Source organism: Microtus pennsylvanicus, chromosome 5 (genome assembly GCF_037038515.1).
Source record: "Microtus pennsylvanicus isolate mMicPen1 chromosome 5, mMicPen1.hap1, whole genome shotgun sequence".
NCBI lineage: Eukaryota > Metazoa > Chordata > Mammalia > Rodentia > Cricetidae > Microtus > Microtus pennsylvanicus.
The window spans coordinates 19,864,145-19,882,684 of NC_134583.1; positions in this window are offsets into that span (position 1 = coordinate 19,864,145).

Below are 18,540 nucleotides of genomic sequence, written 5' to 3' on the forward strand. Positions count from 1 at the left end.
GAAAAATGGTATCAGGAGAGTTAAAAAGGGATTTGAGATATTATACTAGTCCTGTGGAAAGTATTGGTAACCTTGATAATGAGACATGAAGGTAAAAAATATCTACCCTCAATGAAATAATTTTGCAAGAATATAGAAGCAAACTGGGTAGTGGTGGTGCACACCTTTAATCCCAGCACTCGGGAGGCAGAGACAGGCAGATGTGTATGAGTTCTAGGCCAGCCTGGTCTACACTGAGTTCGAGGACAGCTGAGGCTACCCAGAAAATTTCAAACAATAGGTTTACTAGTTAATTGAGAAAGCAAAATAGAGAGAATGGGATCAACGAGAATGAAGATTATATATGAGCATGATGACCTCAGTGATTCTGGATCTGGGGAGGGCTAGTGGTGTAGGAAAACTGTGGGTTAGTGTGATATCCTCAAACACTGGGAAATGGGAAGGACCTGCTATTCAGTAACACACAATATGTGAATGCTTAAAGAAGATACAGGGAGAGCAGACAGCTCGTGTGCAGGTAAAGCTGACATGGCTGAGTAATGGAAGCTTGCAGGCATTTTTTTCTTTCTTTTCTGATTCATCTGAGTTTATAGGAGCAAGTGGATCTTCTTAAATGAAGAAGAGAAAGAAAAGTAGCTGGAACTTTGGAGGATGAGTGGGGGAAAATTTACTAGGACAACGAGACCGCCACAGACTTGGAAAGTACATTCAGGTTGCTCAGCAGCACTGAGGCTCCATTATTGCAGTGTCAAGCCCTACATGCTCGGCCTCCCAGTGATCACCTGATAGCCATCACTGGCTGGCTGTCAGGGATTGTGTTGTACATAAAACACAGATCTGGGGTTCTTTTATCATTACTGCTTTTCCATTTGTTTTCACAAGCTGCTGAGTTTGAGAAGCTAACGTCCATATGGGATAAAGGTGGTGACTCACACCTGTATCTCCAGAGACTGAGAGGCAGTACTGCTACAAGCTAGAGGCTATCCTGAGCTACATAGTAAGCCAATTTCAGCTATCAGGTGTGACTCTTTCTCAAAGAACAAATGAATTGATGTTTGAATGAAAGAACTAGCAAATGGTATCCTTCCCCCTTTAATACTATGATTCATTCATCTTTCCAAGAATCATGGTTCTTGACCCACACACATTCTGTCGTTCTCTCTGATTCTTTGCTCTCAGCAGCCTGCTTACACAGATGAGTGGAACACTGAGCCATTTGTCCTTCAGATGGGACAGACATTTGTTGAAGAAAATAAATAATAGAGGGCTCAGATGTAGCTCAGGAGTGGAGAACCCGCTTAGTATTCACAGGGCCCTAGATTCCACACCCAGTACTGGGAAAACCGGCAAGTTGAATTTCCTAGTAGTAGGCAACATCTGCCCCACCTGTTTTATTTAATCACAAGCAAGAACACCATGACAGACTTGGTCTTCAGACTTTCACCTCTTGCTAATAGTTTGACTAATGCCCTACCATTTTCTAAGGTCCAGCTTCTTTTCAACGGTTTATATCTCAACAACTGAATGGTCACAAAAGCAGGATTCTCTAAAGGATTGAAACCATTAAATTGGAACAGGAATGAGTCATTACCCCATGAAATTATCAGAAGTACTGCCTGACACTCTGGAAGTTAGGTTTCCTTTTCTAAAGATAGACTGAGGGGCAAGCCTTGAAGATGTTAACCTTAGAAAAATGAGATCCTGGCAGTCATAAAGCATGTGCAGGTGCACTAGGGGCATTGTGAGATTGGCAATGTAGCTCAGTCCATGAAGATGCAGTGAGAGCAATTCATAACAGACCTCACTTTGAGAATAGCTCTAAGCAGAAGCCACAATGATAAGATGGATCAAAGACTTTTGTGGTTTGCTCTTATAAGCTCTGAGGGAGATTCATTATTCTATCTTCCTTCCTGTACAAATAGAAAGGAACTAAAGAACCATCATGATTTAATTGCTCTTTAAAACTCTTCTCCCTACCTTCCTCCAAGTCTAGTACCAGGGTCTTATCCTCAACTCTGTAGAAGAACACATACTAAAGCTTCCTCTTTCTCTCAGACTCCCATCTCCAATGGGTCAAATGGACTTTCTCCCCCAACTTTCCTTGCTCCAACTTATCCCATTATCCCATGCTCCAACATCAGCAGGCATTCCCTGAGAACATAACTATGTAAAAGCCATGTGGGGGAAATGGTTGCATCTGTTTCAGAGGCTACAAAGATAAAAAAATGATGAAAAGAAATAAAAACAACTTCAAATGAAATCTTTCCTGGGTATGGGCACATGCGCATGGATGGCAGCACTCAGGAGTCAGAGACAGGTGGATATTAGTGAGTGCCAGACCAACCATAGCTGCATAACAAAACCGTGTCTCAAAAATACACCCCAAACAAAAACACGAAATAATAATTTTGGAGCTTTGTATATGAGTTTTGGTAAATTATTATCCTATGAATCCTTAACGCTTGGATTTTATTTGTTTCAGATTTTGTATATATGGAAAAATAATTTCAAAAAATTATTTGAAACAAATAATTTCTAAAGTTTCTTTAAATCATAGAATAGGCATGGCCTTCCAGGCCAGAGAAACAGATAGGCTAACTGCAGATCTCACCTCTTCCTCCTGTCCTCCAAATCCAATCCCTAGTCACTTCTCCAGTTCTGTAACAGAACACCTACTGCGGCCTCACCTCCCTTCCTGCCCTCATCTCCAGTGAATCATCCAGACCTTCCTCGCTCCCCTCCCCAACATTTCTCCCCCACACTTATGGCTTACTTCCAGTCCCCAGCTCCAGCAAGCATTCCCTGGGAATCAAAAGGACACTGGTGCTAGGGAAACATGTAGACTAATGTGGTAGCATTTCAATTGTATTTTAATAAGTAAAGACTGTCTGAAGATCTGAGAGTAAAACAGTCCCACTGGTTAGCCTTACAGATGAGGTTATGGTAAAATACACCTTTAATCCCAGTAGCCATAGTTGCCATAGGAACTGGGTGGTTTGTATGCCTTTAATGACGGTGGTGTACACCTTTAGCCCCAGCCCTAGAGAAGATTATAAAATGGGCAAAAACAGCTTTCAACAGACAGGCTCATTCTGAGATTCCAGGAGGAAGGATCGCCATTTCAAACTGAGATTGAGGTAAGAGCCAGTGGCTGCCTGTTTTGCTTTTCAGATCGTTAAGTTAAACCCCAATTTCTGATACTGAGTTTTTATTAATTGTGCATTAGACTAACTGCAGATCTTCACCTCTCCCTTCTCTCCTTCAAATCTAATTTCCAAGTCTCACCCCCATCTTCATAGTAGACCAGATACTGCAGCTTCACTCCATTCCTTGCTCCCATCTCCAGGTAGATCTCTTCTAACCATCCTCCCAACTCATGACTTTATCCCAGCACCCAACTCTAGCAGGAGTTCTCTGGAAACTTGACAGCCAAGCCTGCCAGAGAAGCAAGTAGGACAGCAAAACAGGTGGGCTAGCTTCAGATCTTCAGTCTCCCTCCTCCCCTCCATATCCAGCCCCCCAGTCTCATTCTCACTACCTGTTGGGGCCTCTCCTCACTATTTTCCCCCATTCTTAGTTGAGTAAATGATCCTGATGGAATACCTTGTTTTCTTCCCTCCTATGGACTACCTCAGCCATTCCCCATTCTTAAGTATCAAGTTTCAATACCTAGAAACACATTTTTACCCAGAAACAATAGGGAAAATACCAGAATCCATACCAGGCAACACACATCCACCACACCCTTCTAGGAATCAGAGAGGGCAACCGATACTAAGGAACAAAACTACCCACCAGACAATAATAAGACAAGATATCAGCACCTAGAATAATAACCTTCCCAAACCCAGATGTCTAAATGTCAACATAAAACTACAATCAATATCAAACAGTACAATATTTTCCACTGGAGCCTAGCAACCCTACCATAATAGTCAACATAGTTGAAGCACAACAAAAAGACCTTAAAACAGCCTTTATGAATATGGTAGTGGTCTTTAAATACAAAATAAATAAATCCTTTTTTTTTTTTTTTGGATTTTTCGAGACAGGGTTTTTCCGTAGCTTTTGGTTCCTGTCCTGGAACTAGCTCTTGTAGACCAAGCTGGCCTCGAACTCATAGAGATCCACCTGCCTCTGCCTCCCGAGTGCTGGGATTAAAGGCGTGCACCACCACCGCCCAGCAAATAAATCCCTTAAAGAAATATATGAAAACACAAACAAGCAGTAGACGGAAATGAATGAAATAGTGCAGGGCCAGAAGAAAGTAGAAATAGAATCAATAAAAAAACACAAGCTGAGAGAATTATGGAAATTAAAAAATTCTTAGCTCAAACATGAATCTCAGTGGCAAGCTTCACCAAAAGAATACAGGAGATGGAAGGAAGAATCTCAGGCATTGAAGACATGGTAGAAGAACTGGATAACTTAGGTAAAGAAAATGCTAAATCTAAAAATATCCTGGCACAAAAACTCTAGGAAATCTGAGACTCTATCTGAAAACCAAATCTAAGAATAATAGGAATAGAGGAAGGAGAAGAAATACAGGTCAAAGGCACAGAAAATATTTTCAATGTTCATAGAAAATAATTTCCTTAACATAAAGAAGCATACAGAACACCAAATAGACTGAACCAGAAATAAAGTCCCTTTGGCACATAATAATCAATATGCTAAGCATAAAGAAAGATAAAAGAATATCAAAAGGTGCAAGAGAAAAAAATGAAGTAACATACAAGGGCAGACTATTAGAATACAACTTGATTTCTCAATGGAGACTTTAGAAGACAGAAGGGTCTAGATATGTGTTCTACAAATTCTAAGAGAACACAGATGACAGCCCAAACTACTATACCAAGCAAAACTTTCAATCATCATAGAGAATACAAGGTATTCCAAGACAAAGCCAATTTTTAAGCAATTTCTATATGCAACTCTAGCCCTAAAGAAGATGCTAAAGGTAAGCTCCACCTAAAGGGATTAACCACACACACAAGAGAACACAAGAAATAAATAATCCCAAACAAACCAATTGAAAGATGGGAAACATACACACACACGCACACACACACACACACACACACACACACAGAGAGAGAGAGAGAGAGAGAGAGAGAGAGAGAGAGAGAGAGAGAGAGAGAGAACACAACCACAAAACCACAAAATACCAGGAATCAACACTGTTTATTGATCTCTCTCAATAGCAAGTGTCTCAATTCTCCAAAAAAAGACACAACCTAACAAAATGGATATGAAAGCAAAATCCATCCTTCTGCTGTATTCAAAAACACAACATAACATCAAGGATAGACATTACCTCAGGGTAAAACAACAGAAAAAGAAATTCTGAGCAAATGGACTTAAGAAACAAGCTAATATGGTCATTTTAGACTTTGAACCAAAACTAATCAGAAGATAAGTTATGGAAGGACACTAAATAATCATCAATGAAAAAATCCACAAAGAAGACATTGTAATTCTTAAAACCTATGCACCACACACAAGGACATCCAAGTTTATGAAAGAAACTCTACTACAGTTTAAATCACATGTTGACCCTCATACACTGAGAGGGGATAAGTTCAAAACTCCACTTTCAACAATAAAGGGGACATCCAGAAAAATCTAAGGAGTGAAATGCTGGAGCTAAATGATGTTATAAATCAAATGAGCTTAATATATATTTACAGAACATTTCACACAAACACAAAAGAATATACCTACTTCTCAGAATTTCATGGAATTTTCTCCAAAATTGGCTGATGTGGGATTCTCCTCTATATTCTGTAAATATGTCTTGTTGCCATTAGTTAATAAAGAAACTGCTTTCGGCCAATGGCTTAACAGAGTAAAGCCAGGCAGAAAATCCAAAAAGAGATGTAAAGACAGAATAGGTAAAGTCAGAGAGAAGCCATAAAAAAAGATGGTTGCTGGAGCCTGCCACCACTTTGCCAGTAGGGTACAACCTTGTGGTGATGCACAGATTAATAGAAATGGATTAATTTAAGATGTAAGAGCTAGCTAGGAATATGTTAGAGTCATTGGCTGAGCAGTGTTGTGATTAATATAGTTTCAGTGTGATTGTTTTGGATCTGGGTAGCCAAGAAATGAACAAGCAGCCTCTATCAACAATTGGCCACATAGTTGGACACAAAGCAAGTCTTAAAAGGTTACAAGAAAATTTAAATAACACCTTGTATCCTATCTGAGCACCATGGATGCATTAAAACTGGATATCAACATAAGAAAGCTGCCAAACTCATGGAAACTGAACCGTTTATTTCAGAACAAAATATGGGTCAAGATACAAATTAAGAAAGAAATTAAAGACTTCTAGAATTGAATGAAAATGAATATACACATACCCAAATATATGGGACACAATAAAAGTATTCATAAGAAGCAAGTTCGTAGCATTAAGTGCCTACACACAAAAATGTTAGAGCGGTCTCATACTAGTAAGTTAGCACACTAGAAATCTCAGCCTTTCTAATTCTGTGAGCCTTTAATATCATTCCTCATGTTGTCATGACTCCCAATCATAAATTATTTTTGTTTTTATTTCATAACTGTAATTTGTTACTGTTATTAATAGTAATATCTGATAAGCAGGATATCTAGTACTCACCTCCCAAAAAAGTTGACAACCCTCAAGTTGAGATCCATTGCACTAGAATAAGAAAAAAATCATACCCCAAAATAATGCCAAGAAAAACCAAACCTAGAGCTGAAATTAATAAAATAGAAACAAACAAGCAAACAAACAAGAATAATACAAAGAATCAATGAGATAAAGATTTGGTTCTTTAAAAAAAAACAATAAGATTGACAAGACCTTATCAAAATTAACTGAACAGCCGAGAGTGCATTTCCAAAATAACAAAAGTAGAGATGAAGTGAGACATGTAACAACAGATGCTGAAGAAATCCAGATAACCACAGACCATACTTTAAAAACCTATATGCCATCAAATTAGAAAACCCAAAAGAAATGGATAATTTTCTTAGTGCATAACACTTATCAAAGTTAAGCCAAGATGAGATAAGCCTTTTAAACAGACCTACAATCCCAAAGAAATAAAAACAGTACATAGATGTTTATCAACCAAAAAATAAAAGCCTGGGGCCAGATGGCTTTAGTGCCAAAAGAAGAATTAATTCCAGTACTCCTCAAATTATTCTACAAAAGAGAAACAGAAGGGACATTGTCTTGTTGTAGTAATAGGAGCAGCGGGGCTGCGTCCCCCGCACCTGGCCGCCCACATGGCTAGCTTATGCCCCGAAATAATTACACAGAAACTGTATTCTTTTAAACACTGCCTGGCCCATTAGTTCCAGTTTCTTATTGGCTAGCTCTTACATATCGATCTAACCCATTTCTAATAATCTGTGTAGCTCTACGAGCTGGTTTACCAGGAAAGATCTTAACCTGCATCTGTCTGGAGTGGGAGAATCATGGCGACTCTCTGATTCAGCTTCTTTCTCCCAGCATTCTATTCTGTTTTTTGCGCCTACTTAAGGGTTGGCCTATCAAATGGGTCTAGGCAGTTTCTTTATTAATAAGAAATCACTCCCACGCCAATTGAAGGCGTAAGTCACAAACAATGCCACACCAGTTTGGAGTTATGATTAATAGGGTGGTATTTATTTAAAGGGGAAAAAACTTACAGATCACCGTCCCAGACAACAGCCCTCTGTGCAACCAGGAAGGGAGACTAGTCGTCGGCGGAGCAGGAAGTGAAGAGAGCGAGGAGAGGGAAGTGGCTGCTATTTTAAAGGGAGAAAGACCACGCCCAATGGGCTGGTATCTCAGCGGCTATAGGCTGGAGGAGCGGAAGGACCTCCCACAACACCTCCCCCTTTTGTTTAAGTAAGAAAGCTCTAAACCTACTATGAAATTATATACAATAAGTACAAATATCCTATTCTAACTAGCTTAGGTCTTGTATAATAAATAACTTGGCCAAGTCATGAGAGAAAAGTAACTACATCTATATAGTCTTCAACCCCATCGAAGATCTGAGAAGGGAAATAATGTTACCTGGGTAATTAGGAAGTTCAGTAAAACAACTTCCAAAACATGCAACAAATCACAGAGACAACTAGCTACCTGGGCAATCACCCAAAGTCACGTTAGCAGCGTTGAAGCAACCAACTTTGGCTAAGGCCTAACATAACTGACATACCATTTTCAAAGGCAAGCAACTTTTCAAAACTATCTTACCCTATCTTGGCAGGATATGACAGTCCTGTTTTATCCATTGATGCATGCTCTGTATCTCTGTCAGTGGTTGAGGTATGGGCATTTCTTTGCCCAAAGGCCAGTTCTGCCAAAAAGAAAGGCTCCAGGTGGAGTGTCTTTGGTGCTCAACATTCTCTCGGGAATAAAGAGGAATTAATTCCAGTACTCCTCAAATTATTCTACAAAAGAGAAACAGAAAGGACATTGTCTAATTCATTTTATGAGGCCACAGTTACCCTGATACCCAAACCACATGAAGGCCTAACAAAGAAAAATTGCAGACCAAGTTCCCTTATGAGCATAGATCTAAAAATACTCAATAATACTTGCAAAGCCAATTTAGGAACACATCAAAACAGATCATCCACCATGATCAAGTAAGCTTCATCCTGCAGGGATGGTTCAATATATGAAAATTAACTAATATAATCTACCATATAAACAAACTGAAAGACAAAAACCAAATGATCATCTCATTACAAACAGAAAAGGCCTTTGACAAAATCCAACACAACTTCATGATAGAAGTCCTAGTGAGGTTAGAGATATAAGGGACATTCTTCAACATAATAAAGGCAATTTACAGGAAGCCCATAGCCAATATCAACTTAAATCGAGAGAACTCAAAGCAATTTCACTAAAATCAGGAACTAGACAGGTTGTTCACTCTTTCCATACCTATTCCATGTAAAGCCATAAGAGAATTAAAGGAGATCAAGGGGATACAAATTGGATGGAAAGAATTTAAAATATCTTTATTTGATACTTTTATGGTATGATAGTATACACAAATAACCCTAACAAATTCCATCAGGATACTCATATCGCTGATAACACTTTCAGAAAAGTAGCTAGATGAAAAATTAATTAACAAAAATCAGTTGCTCTCCTACATACAAATGACAAACAGTTTGCAAAAGAAACAACACCATTTACAATAGTCTCAGATAATGTAAAACATGTTAGGGGATCTCCAATGAAACAAATGTAAGACTCAGATTTTTAAAAAAAATAAGATATAGTAAGTCTTTTTGCACTTGTAATTTTGATGCCACGTGTGTGCTTTGATCTGCCTCATTCCTTGACTTTGGACCACGTAAAGGAGAGTCCCTGCCCTGGTTGAGCCCTTCTACTTTCTACACTGACCAATCCCAACCTGCTCAGCTCAACCTGCACAGCTCAGTAGCTCAAGTGTCCCGTCATCCCAACGAACAGCTAGGCTAGCAGTGTGACAATGTGAAAACATACTTTTTTGATCCAGTAAAAGTGAAAAAAACAGGGTATAAATTTCATGTACAACTGTATGGAAACATGTCAAGGGGAAGTCACAGAAGGTGATTTTCAATTCAATATTTTAAAAATTATCATTATTGTATTGGTATTGTTCTAATGTCTATTCTAAAATAGTTCAAAAATGTGTTTTATGCAACTACTTTCACTCCAAATTGGGGTCACTCATTATCTTTAATTTTACCAGTAGATTTGCATAAGCTCCTTTTGCCTTGCCTAGAGACTAGGAAAGAGCAATTTAGATTCCTTTGACAACAGAAGAAAAAGAATGCAAATGACCCTCCTCTCTTCAACTCACTTTTCACAGTTGGAGGAGAAATAATAGGTTCTTCTATGGGAAAAGTCAGATTGCTATTCTGATCCAGGACAAAAACTCCTGTTTAACTCTATAGAAAGTATATTTTCCCCAGATTTTCAAACACTATAAAAATTTCTACTTGGGGTTGTACAGCAAGCACTGTGCTGAGTCAAATAACTGCAATCTTCTGAAGACCAGCTGGGTCTACTTGCAAACACCCTCCCAGCTGGGCTTGTCGACTAGCATTCTCTGCTAACAGGAGTGGTGGAGAGAGTGTTTTTAAAGACCCTCACCAGAGGATCCAGCCACTCTTCCTGAGCTTGTGTATATAATAACTCTACCCTAACTGCATGGAGTCTTGGAGGCTTGAGGAGGGGCTAGAGTATATAAGTTGGGAGAGCTAGGGGACAAGCACACCATCCACTCATCCGACAGGCCATCACCCATGCTAGGCACAGATTTTCCAGTGTGTTTGCTTTGGAGTCCCCTATCCTGCTGCCCGTAACCCCTCACCCAGGCTCCAGAGGTCAATAAACTTCAGTGGAACTGAACTTTGCTTGTCATTGGACCTTAGAAGATGGGTAGAATAAAGTTTTAAGGCTAAGACTACAGTTAAGACAAGGATAGAAATAGGGCCTGATCTGTGCCACCCTGGCTTCTGGTACTTTCTTTCCCTATTGCCCTCTGGAAGTATACAAGATACAACACGTGACTTGGACAAGAAAAACTGTCACCTGTAGCTTATGAACAGTTCATTATAATGCAGAGGTAATGTAGCTAATAGGTGTCACAAGTGGGGATCAAATGTCCCCACTGCTCACCGGGATAATCAATGTTCTCTTCCATTTTGAAATTTTCTAACCCTCCTGTGTTTCTTACTAAACAGATTTCAGATGAGATTGGGTTGAATTAACTCCAGCCGAAGGTATTTAGTGTGACAGAGCGAATCCTAAAGAACAGTTTCATTGTGAAGCTGAAGTTGATGAGAATTACTACAAATGTCAAAAAATGGAAGCCTAAAATCCTGCCAATTATATGTGCAGAGAACAAACCCACCAGGAACAAGAGGCAGTAAGAGCTTTGTCACAAACCCAGGGAAACCAAAACATGTTCTTCAGCACATGTTGACAAGGTTTCCCCTCAAGGGAAATAACAGACAGTGCCCATGTTTGCTTAAAGTGTCACTTGTATGTCTTTATAGAACTGAAGGCATGGTCCCTGACTGACTGAGCCTTCCTTGCAGGCACCCGTATCCCCATGGTCCCTGACTGACTGAGCCTTCCTTGCAGGCACCCGTATCCCCATGGTCCCTGACTGACTGAGCCTTCCTTGCAGGCACCCGTATCCCCATGGTCCCTGATTGACTGAGCCTTCCTTGCAGGCCCCCACATCCCCATGGTCCCTGACTGACTGAGCCTTCCTTGCAGGCACCCGTATCCCCATGGTCCCTGATTGACTGAGCCTTCCTTGCAGGCCCCCACATCCCCATGGTCCCTGACTGACTGAGCCTTCCTTGCAGGCACCCACATTCCAGGAGCAAATTGCACAGGAGCAGCTGGTTTGTATTACCCAGAAAACCATTTCTGGGCCTGAATTTTGCCCAGTTAGAAAGAAAGAGGAAATAACACATTTTGGGGTTTTGCTTTCTTTGGTTGATTGTTTTGAAACAGCATCATGTTATAGAGCCCCGGTTAGCCTAGAGCTCACTCTATAGCCAAAGCTAGCCTTGAAATGCTGGCAATCTTTCTGCTTCTGCCTCCTGGATGCTAGAATTGCAGACATGTATAATCATCTGCGTAGATGAAATTTTAATATTAGATATAATCTACATAATTATTTCTGTGTTTAAAAGCCATGTCTCTTAATAGATGGTTGGAATTATTTTGTTTCTGTCTTTGACTTAGTCAGAGCTTCCTCATAGATCAGATGATATTAGAGGTAAGCCTACATTTATACAGCCATAAGTAGTTAAATATTTACAACTGTACAGTAGCTATTGTTTGAGTTCTAGCAGTTTTCTCAAATCCACAACTGGTTAAACACCAGAGGATTCGGTTCTCTCCTGACATCTAGTGTTTCTCATGTATTCCTACAAAATATCTGTTAAGCTAGTGTCAATGAAGAAATTATATATGAATAAACACTGTATACTCTTCAGTATAAAATAATTTCAATAAGATGAATACAAGTCCAAGGAACAGTCAACAAAGTGCTGCTTCTGAGGAGGGATAGACTTACTTCCTCCTCTCCCTTCCTTCCTTCCTTCTTTCCCTCATCCCTCCCTTTCCCCCTCCCTCCCTCCTTCTTGTCGACTTTTCCACCAACCTAAGCAGATCTTGTCTGCTGGACCTGGGGTCTGAGGAACTGGGCAGACCGCAGTCTAAAGCTGTAAGTTTCAGTGTACTTTTATACATGAATGAAATGCAAAAAGTAATGATTTCAAGACTATTGTTTGGATTTAGAAAAACATGTAAATAAATGTCAGTAAGCACATACTAAATATGAACAAAGCAGCCCTTCCCCAGAACCTTCTTAGGACAAACAATTTAAACACAATGCCCTCATACTGGATCACCTAGCCCAGCCTTAATACATGGGGAGGTGCTTAGTCTTACTGCAAGTCTTGACTTGCCCTGCTTTGTTGACAACCATGAGAGGCCTGCCCTTTCCTAAGCAGGAATGGGGGAGGTGTGGACTGCTAGGTATAGACAGAATGGTGAGAGTGGGGAGGTACTGGGAGGAGAATAAGGAGGAAAAAATGCATCCTGGGAAGTTAAAAAAAGGAAGGTAGGAAAGGAGGAGGGAGGGAGGAAGGAAGGAAGAAGGAAAACAAAAAATAAACAAAGAAAGAAAGAAAAGAAAGAAACAAAAAAAATCCTGTCTTGCCTGCAGCCTGATTTTATGGAGGCATTTTTTTATTGATATTGAGGATCACTCTTCTCCAGTGACTCTAGCTTGTGTTAAGTTGACATAAAACTAACAAGCATATCCTCCCTTCCAATATCCCATCTTCTTTGTCTTTTGTCAATCCACTGAGTAAAATCATATACTCATGGGTATCATGCCATCCACTAGAGCATACCAAAAGCCACTGTCTCTCCCCAGTCAGCCATCAACTAGCAATATCTCTTTGGCTGGGGATGAAGACTTGTTCCAGTTTCCTTTCTGTTGCTGTGACAAACACGATGACCAGAACAACTTAGGGAGAAAAGAATAGATCTGGGTTGCTTCACTCAGTGTTACCGCTGCAGTTTTAACTGTTGACCTGAAAAATTCATTCTTCTTTATATCTGAATAAAAATCCATTGTGTATGTGATGGGCATCTAGGTTGTTTCCATTTTCTCACTTCTCTGAATAGAGCAGCAATGAAAACAGATGTTCATGCATATCTGTAGCAGCAGATAGAGCTCTCTGGGTTTATGCCAAAGAGTGGCTGGGTTAAATAGCAGCTCTATTTCTAGCTTTTGAGGAATTCCCACTCTGATTTCCTTTGTAGCTGCACCAGTTTGGCATCTCAGCAAAAGTGAAGAAGGGTTCCCCTTTCCCTACATCCTAACCATTTGTTGTCATTTGATTTTGACTAGGGTAAGATGAAATCTCAAAATGGTTTTAATTTGCACTTTCCTGATGATTAAGGATATTGGACACCTTAAAAAATATTACTTAACTCCCTACAACACAGGAGAGGGGCACAGGGGCCGGAAGTGGCCCTGGTATAGGTAGGGTAGAAGCGTACACACTTCTGGCCACCTCTAACTGAAGAGTGGCTAGAGCCAAGATGCAAGGGGCTATCAGAGCACAGATCTCTCTGCTAGCTGCCCTTGAACATGGCCCCACAAGCTGCCATGAGCAAATGCCCCAGGACAAAATGAAGAAACGATAATGAGGAAGACAACTATCTCCCCCGCAGACGAAAAGTAATAGAAACCCTATCTCTCAGAATTCCTGGGACAGAGTCTTGAGCAGTGATAGTAGTGGGTAACATCAACAACCTGGACAAGGCCAGGAAGCCCTAGGGTGGCTCAGACCAGACCCCTGGATCCTGCCTCAGTATGTCGCAGCATTACCTGAGCAGTCTACACCGTTCCAAGTCCCTTCCTTCACATCAGTTGGACTGAGAAGGAGGCTCACTCTCACAGTCTGCAACCCTGCAGCTGGCCTCTGGGTAGCCTGGGTAGGTTCTTGCCTTCTGTAAAGGAACAACCCTGAATTTCTTTGTAGAAGTTGCACAGGAGGCAAATTTCCCATTGACTTTCAATCTATATTTGGAGTAGGAGGAAGACAGGCAGTTGTTTGTGGGCTTTCTGCATTATTGCCCTTTCAAAGGGGCTTAGGAGCAATTCCTTCCAGGATTTTTTGAGAGAGGGTACCACATCAGTGTCAGGGCACTGGCAGTTGTTTGTGGGCTTTCTGCATCATTGCCCTTTCAAGGGGGCTTAGGAGCAATTCCTTCCAGGATTTTTTGGGAGGGTACCACATCAGTGTCAGGGCACTGGATGGGAAGTTTCATTTGTGTTGCAGCCATGTGTCCAATTCAGACTGAATTCAAAATTGGTCATTCTACTTTAATAAAAGAACACTTTTAAAATACTGAATCTTCAATTTTTTAATTCAATATACTAGTGAAAATAAATAAAACTTTCCCCTCATGTATTTCTTCTTTTGAGAATTCTGTTTAAAGCCCCAGTTTTTTGTGGGTTGTGTTTTCTTGGTAACTAGATGTTCTAGTTCTTTGTATATTCTAGACACTCATCCTTTCAGATATATAGCTGATAAAGACTGTTTTCCCACCTGCTCCTCATGGGGTGGGGGGATGATGGGGGAAGCAGAAGGAGAGGAGGGAGGAGGAAATAGAACTGGTATGTAAACTAAATAAATTTTAAAAAAGACTGTTTTCCTTTATAGTTTGGGGGGGGGTTATGAAGGATGCCTCTTCCATCAATGAAGTCTCTTTTGCAACACAGAAGATTTTTATCTTTAATTTCACAGGGAGCCACTTGTTGATTATTGCACCTCTTTCCTGCATGATCCTACTCAGAAAGCCTTTACCCAAGCCTGTATCCTGGTTCATTCCCTATTCTTTCCTCTAAAGTTTCAGGTATAACTCTGAGGTCTTTGATCTAGTCAGAATTGCTTTTTGTTCCGAGTGGGATGTAAGGATCAAGGTTAGTTCTTCCACAAGTATATATTCCGTTTTGCAGGACCATTTGTTAAAGATGCTTTCTTCTCCAAAATGTATTTTTGGCCTCTATCAAAAACCCTGTAGCTGTAGGTCTGTGGATCTGTATTTGGGTCTTCTATTCTACCAACAGTGATGCTGCTTTGTGTGTGCTGGGACAGTATGTCTTTACTATGTTCTGTAGTTTAATTTGAAATCAGGACTGGCGATACCTCCAGCAATGTTTTCATTGTTCAGGATTGATCTTTTGTGCTTCCATGTGAATTGTAAACTTTTCTGTTTTTCTGTAAAGAACTGGAATTTTGATGGGGACTGCATGAATCCAGATCGCTTTTGATAAAATGACCATCTTCATCCTATTCATCCTACCAATCCATACCCATGGGAAGTCTCTATCTTTTGATGTCTTCAACTCATGTGCTTTAAAATATCCACTGGGTAGAAACTGGCCTTAAGTCTTTCTCCTATAAGAAAATTAACCTACAGTGTATTTTCTAATGCAATTCTGGAGGCTATAATAGCCTATAGTGTATTTTCTAATGCAATTCTGGTGGGTATATTAGCCTACGGTATATTTTCTAGTGCAATTCTGGATGGTATATTCAAGCACAGTTCTTTTTTTTTAAAATTTATTTATTTATTAAGGATTTCTGCCTCCTCCCCGCAACCGCCTCCCATTTCCCTCCCCCTCCCCCGAACAAATCCCCCTCCCTCATGTGCTCGAAGAGCAATCAGGGATCCCTGACCTGTGGGAAACCCAAGGACCGCCCACCTCAATCCAGGTCTCCTAAGGTGAGCATCCAAACTGCCTAGGCTCCCCCAAAGCCAGTACGTGCAGTAGGATCAAAAACCCACTGCGATTGTTCTTGAGTTCTCAGTATTCCTCATTGTCCAGGCCAGCTGGCCTGGGTCTGAAAAAGCATGGGATAAATCCGGACTAGCTGAACATAGCGGACAATGAGGAATACTGAGAATTCAAGCACAGTTCTAGTTTGCCTTCTTGCTATGAGAAATACCAGGGGGAAAAATCCAGGCCTCAATCACTCTCCACAACCTCTTCAGTCCTGAAGTTTTCATGTCTTCAAAACCAGTACCATGTGGGAAGTCATTAATTATTTCCAACTTCAGTTGCCAGCTTGAGATGAAGCTCTGAATCCCTTGGAGCAAAGATCCCAGTATGCCAACCCTAAAGAAATACTTTCCTATGCTCAAATTTCACCTCAGTGATGCTGACATTTTATTAACCACAGGTGATTTTTCAAGCCAGGGAGACCAGCACCCTATAATGTCCTGATACAGTCCAAAAACTTTCACTAAAATGTGTGGAATTTGTTAATCACACCTGGCTTCCCTGGCACAGAATTACCAACCAGCACAAACTATTAGTCAAAGTATCCCAAGAATGGTGTCTCCTCCAGTTAAGTCCTCGCTCCTCCTGAAGCACTGCAAGCCAGAGTCCACAGTCCACACTTCTTTCAACATTACTGCCCAAGCTTCCACAACAGCCCATTAAGCTATGAGCAATAGATGAAATTTCTAGCCCAAAGCCTCAAAATCCTCTAGAACCCTCCAGCAAAACAGTCCAAACACACAAAAGCCACATGGTCAGGTTCGCTGTAGCCACATTCCTACTTACCTGGTACCAATTTCTGTTTTAGTTTGATCTCTATTGCTATGACAAACACCATAATCAAAAGCAACTTAAAAGGAAGGAAGGGTTCTTTAAGCTTAGACTTCCAGGCCCATCATTGAGAGAAATTCAGAGGAGGAAACTTGGAGTAATCTTGCTTACTTGTTCATGCATAGTTATATATAGCTTATCCCACCTAGGACCACCTGCCTAGGGATAGTACTGGCCACATTGGGCTGGACCTTCCTACATCAATTAATAATCAAGACAATTCCCATGGACATGACCACAGCCAACCTGATCTAGACAACTTCTTAATGGTGGCTCTCTTTTAAGATTTTTCTAGACTGTGTCAGACTGACAAAGCTAACTTGGGTGGGAAATAAATTAAAGTCCTGTTCTGTACCAGGCTACAGGCTTCAGTAATTCCTCATGAGTTATCTCTGTGCTTTTGAAAGATGTATACCCATCCTAACTATAGAGCCACGGCAATGACAGGTTAAAATGCCCCTACTCTTCAGTACAGAATGGGGACATACTTAACATCCTCCATGAACCATCTTGTGCCAGGCCTGAAATTTGGCACAGTGGTGTTGGAAGGGATGGTGCCACTTGTTTGTCCTGGCTGACCGGCTAGCTTAGCCCCAAAATAACCACACAGAAACTATATTAATTAAATCACTGCTTGGCCCATTAGCTCTAGTTTCTTACTGGCTAACTCTTACATCTTAATTTAACCCATTTCTATTAATTTGTATATTGCCACGTGGCAGTGACTTACCGGGTAAAATTTAGCATATCCATCTCCTGCAGCAGATCCATGGCATCCCCTGACTCTGCTTCCTTCCTTCCAGAATTCAGTTCTGTTTTTCCGCCTACTTAAGTTCTGCCCTATCAGGCCAAGGCAGTTTCTTTATTCATTAACCAATACAAGCAACACACAGAGGGGACTCCCACGTAACAGTGGGCCCACAGAACTATCTAGTTAACTAGGCATAAGTTTAGAAATGGCTCCTTATGAACAACCTCAACACTGTACTTACATATTTATATAATTCTATACAGATGAGAGAAAGGGAAATGCAAGAGAGAACAATACACAGAACATTTCCTAAACAGCCTTCAAAGACTCAATCAGCTGGCCACTAAGAGAAGAGGGTTTATTGCATGTTACAGGCCCAGGCCCCCAACCTTCCTCTGCACTTTCTTCCGGTTGCTTTTTATAGTCTACACACACCACCTCCTTTTCTCTTCAGCCTATGCCCCCTTCCTCGCAGCAGTCCTCCCCCTCTGGATGTTGCACGTTTCGTGCAAGCCACCAGGAGTAGAGCCCATCTTCCAGGGTCATGCATCCTCAGGCTCTTCTACCCAATGCCCTGTCTCTTGCTTCCCTGATGGAAGAACACCTGACCTGATGAGAGGGCCTGCTTTTCAAGTGTACTGTCAAGCCCTTGCCTAGCCTTCCTGTGTTGCTGTAAGGAAGGCAGATGAGGGTAACTTTAAAAGAGAGTCTATACTTGGAATGAACAGATCCTAATGTAAAGCACAGTTGGAAACTAGCAGAGTTAACATGAGCAGGAAAATGATCATTCACATGTTCATGTAGCTGTGGTTACCATCAACAAACCAGTGAGCAGCTCTGGAGCAAGCAGAAGAGAGGAGAAGCTCCTAGGGCTTGCTACCAGGGACAAGCAGATCTATGAAGTTCTGACCCACCCTGCTACAATGCTAAATCATACACGTCTCTCTCGCTTAGTAGCAAGAGACACGAATTTGTCTGGGAGTAGGACATTTGATAATATTCAGTAAAGAAACCAACCCTAGCACACTGCTACAAAGCTCTGTTTGGCTGACTGAAGTTGCAATCCCTTTTAATTTCTGTGCTCTATTTGTTCTCACT